Here is a 4,891-nt window from a genome sequence, read left to right on the forward strand (position 1 = left end):
AGAATAGTTTCCATTGATTTTCAATTTTCTATCCATTTTAATTATTCATTAAATTATAAACCATAATTGTTTACCACATATACAAACACACACACACACACACACATACATACATATACACTCACAAAGGGACTAACAAACTTTTGTATAAAATTATCTACTACAATTACATCGAAGAGACAGACAGACAGGAGAGATATCAAATTAATGATAATAACAATAATGATAGTAGCAGTGGTGTTTGTTGTTGGTGTTGTAGTAATAGTTATCCTGATGATAAAACCACATGAGAGCTTGGTTGTCATTTTGTATGGTGATGATGATGATGATTGGGGACACACAACTGACAGATAGTCATACAAACACACCAGTCATATGGAAATGTCATATGATTTGGTTAATGATGTCAAAATAATTACAAACAAATAATTTCTACTATCAAAACTTCTATCACAGGGTGAGAGAGAGAGAGAGAGAGAAGAAGTGACAGAATGAGACATGGTCTTTAGGAGGTAGAGTGTCCAACGAAAAGGACATCCAACATTAATAATGCATGGCTATGTGAGTGCATGTGTGTGTTAGTGACAGTTGGTAGTTCGACATTAGTAAATTACAGAATAATTAGTGATAGAAGAGTGGTAAAGGGGGCGGAAAAAAACGGATATTGGAAAAACCTCAAAAAAATACAAATAACAGCAATTAGGAAAATTATGTGGTGAGGAACAAATTTTTATTACAACAAATATTTTTAAAATTGTGCAAGAATTATTATTGAATATAAGTTTAAAATAGCAGTGCACAGAGAGAGAATGAAAATGTTTTTAAACATTTTTTCTACCCTTCAACACACAGGGTATTATGTCTGTGTGCATATGTTTGTAACATGCAAAAATAATCGTGATAGACCAATGGTTCCTTTTGAGAATATGCATGGAATCACTTTCTAAATCGATTTATACATGTTCGTCCGTCCGTCCGTCCGTCCGTCCGTCTGTCCGTCCGTCCGTCTGTAGATGTTAAATTGTAAACAAAGTTCAGTTAGTTATGACCCGAGTTGTATGAAATTTGGCACAGCTCACTTATTTGGCCCAAGGACGAACCCTATTGAAATTGGGAAAAATAGGTTCAGATTTAGATATAGCTCCCATATATATTTTTGTCCGATATAGGCACCAAAGTACCTATATATCTTTCGATTTGGACGAAATTTGGCACAGCGTAAAGAATAAGATCTAGAATGATGTGTGCAAAGTTTCGTGAAAATCGGTTAAGATTTAGATATAGCTCCCATATATATTGTCGTCCGATTTAATAAAAATGGCGTACCAAAGTCTCTATATATCTATCGATTTGCTCGAAATTTGGCACAGCGTAGTGAATAAGGTCTAGAATGATGTCTGCCAAATTGTGTGAAAATCGGTTCAGATTTTGATATAGCTCCCATTTGTAGCTTCGCCCGATTTTAGGTAAATAGTTCACTAAAATCGCAGGAAATGTTTTGATTTGTTCAAATTTTGGCATAGCATATTGACTTAAGTCTAGAATGGTGTGTGCAAAGTTTCGTGATAATCGGTTCAGATTTAGATATAGCTCCCATATATATATTCATCCGATTTTAGGTAATTGGTGCACCAAAGACCCTATATATAAGGCGATTTGTACGAAATTTGGTATAACGTACTGAATTGAGGCTAGAATGATGTCTGTCAAGTTTGGTGAAAATCGGTTTAGATTTAGATGTAGCTCCCAAATATATTTTCGTACAATTTTATGTAATTAGGGGCACCAAAGTCCCTATATATCTTTCGATTTGCACGAATTTAGGTATATGGTACTGAATTAAGTCTAGAATGATGTTGCTAGGCCGATTGACACAACGTACTGAAGTAATGTAAATTTGGCTCTGGCAAGTTTCCCGGAAATCGGTTCGGCTATATAAATATACATATATATATATATATACAACAAACACGCTACGTCTGTTAGGATACATATGTAGAATATACCCAAAGTGGTGAAGGGTATCATATATAGTCGGCCCAGTCCGACTTTACTACTTTCCTTACTGGTTTGGGAATTATTTAATTGCTAGTAATTGTCAGGTGTTGAACAAAAGGATAATGGAAAATGCCAGTATGGAAGGTTTTCCTAGGAATGATATATTCAAGATGCAGGCGAAGGTTTTTTTTTAATTTTTTTTAATTTTTTTATTTTTCTTTATTTTTTTTAATTTTTTTTTAATTTTTTTTTTTTTTTTTTTTTGGGATCTACATAAATATTTATTCAAAGCTCTATGCAAGACTTGAACTTTTTCTATATGTTTTTTAAGGCCAAGTAATACAATATTTTCTCCAGAAGTAATTATGTTTTGTTAAGTTCTGTCCTGTCCAACCTATAATTAGTTAATATCCCTTAATTACATTAAACATTGTTTTTCCTCATAAATTATTTCCTACTCCGAGAGAATATTACAAACATATGCAATTATTATTATTATTACTATTGTTAGATGTATGTGTACACACTCATATATACACAAACCTAAATATGTTTGTGTGTGTGTGTGCCAGGATTCCATTATATTCGAATAATAAATATTACAAAACGATGGTAGTAAATATTATTGTAATTCGATAAACATTTAACAATGATTCCCATTTCAATTTAATTATACGGACACGTGGTGTTTACACATACACCCACAAGTATATATATACATATATACATATATATATATATACATACATATATATATATACCGACATGAATTATCATTTAGAAAACCATTACAAATGCAATTAAATTCATATGTCTATATATTGATGGGTTTTTATCTATTCTCTTATATATATATATGTATATATATTTACCACGAGACGTCCCTTTTGTTCTCCACACACAAAAAACAATTGGGTATTGTTTTCAAAACAATACAACAAGGATAATTTTTGAAAATAATAGCAACAACAGCAGCAGCAACAACAACACGAAAACACGCATGTAATTACGATAATTATGTTACACACAGGCCTTGCTAAACATAACCACGGTATACATTTACTCATTAAACAATGCATTAATATGTGTAAAGACAATTATTTCTTTGTGTGTGTGTGTTTGTGTTTATGTTGTGTGTTGGTGTGCCTTGCCTCCTCCATTTACATGTAAATGAAAAACTAATAATAAATCCTTTAAAAATGCCACCACACAGCAACAACAACGACACAATTACATTATACGCCCACAATAACAAGCGTAATACACGCACACACACATACACACAAATGTAGGTGGTACCGCTAACACACACACACATACGATCACATTTTGCATATCAGGATATATATTCAGGTGACACACTGAATAATAAAATCGCATTTAAAAGGATATATGTGTTGTTGTTGTGGTGAAATAAAATTTTGAAAATTCATTGGTTTCTACATGGGATAAACAGACACACACAAACACACAGGCACACTCACACATCCATACATGTGCAGCCTAAATAGCTGACAAATTATGGTTGATTTAGGAGAAAAAAATATGTAGATCCCGGAAAAAAAAAACTTTTAAAAAATCCACGCCTTTTATATATTTTTTTACAAAATCTATGCCTTGTGTAGATCCCGGAAAAAAGTTTTTAAAAAATTCACGACTTATATAGAGCCTTCAAAAATATTTTTTCAAGGTTCTTATATAGAGCCTTTTATTAAGGCTCCCTATTTCAAAAAAAAAAAAAAAAAAAAAAAAAAATGCCACGCCTTTTATATATATTTTTTTAAAACCTATGCCTTGTGTAGATCCCGGAAAAAAATTTTTTAAAAAATCCACGCCTTATATAGAGCCTTAAAAATATTTTTTTTAAGGCTCTTATATAGATAAAGGCTCCCTATTTCAAAAAAAAAAAAAAAAAAAAAAAAAAATGCCACGCCTTTTATATTTTTTTTTACAAAATCTATGCCTTGTGTAGATCCCGGAAAAACGTTTTTCAAAAATCCACGCCTTATATAGAGCCTTAAAAAATATTTTTTCAACGTTCTTATATAGAAATTTTTGTAAAGGCTACTTATTTCAAAAAATGCCTCTCTCCACAAAACAACTCGTGAATCATTCCTTGATATTATCCTCTTTTCTATGTCGGGATATTTTATTTCAAATAAAAAATTTAATTGAAATTAAATTTCAAAAATGACATTGAAATATATTTATTTCAAAAGGTTCGGCAGCAGATCATATTTCGTTTAACAGAGGGAAACAAAAAAAACCCACTTTAAACAAAAAAAAAACTCCCTGGAGGCTTCAAACGGGGGGAAATGACTAAGAGGAGCAGCAACAGCAGAACTAACAGCAGTAGTAGTGGCTTTTTTGGTAATATGATACCACAACAACTAAACAACAAATGTTTAACTAAATTAAAGTAAAATATTCCAAAAAAAAGGGATTGGAGTATAGAATCCCACAAAAAAGGAAATAACAAAAATTATACAAAACTTCTAAAACTTTGAATACGAAATACTCAAAACTCATCCTCCTCCGGCTATTTGTCATTTGTCTTTGTCTACGTAATGGACGAAAATTTGAATGTCATAGAACATATGTTCAAATTAGAAACGACACGACTCAAATTACCGAACACTGAATACAAAAAAAAAAAAAACAACATCAGAAAAGAATAAAAAAATATTCAAACCAAAAAGAGAGAGAAAAAAACTTCCTTCCTTTTCGAATACCCCGGGGAACTGAATTGTCAAGGAGTTTTGTGTCGCTGTATTTATTTAATAGATTTCCTGTATTAAATTATTTTAAATTTGTTCTGAAATGAATATTTATATATATCTCGAAGTGCGTAATTTCCATTGTAATTAATTTGTATTAATGTTGTTGTTGTTTT

The sequence above is a fragment of the Musca vetustissima genome, unplaced genomic scaffold (genome assembly GCF_032173495.1).
Source record: "Musca vetustissima isolate MV318-11 ecotype Yass unplaced genomic scaffold, APGP_CSIRO_Mvet_v1 utg124213, whole genome shotgun sequence".
NCBI classification, from domain to species: domain Eukaryota; kingdom Metazoa; phylum Arthropoda; class Insecta; order Diptera; family Muscidae; genus Musca; species Musca vetustissima.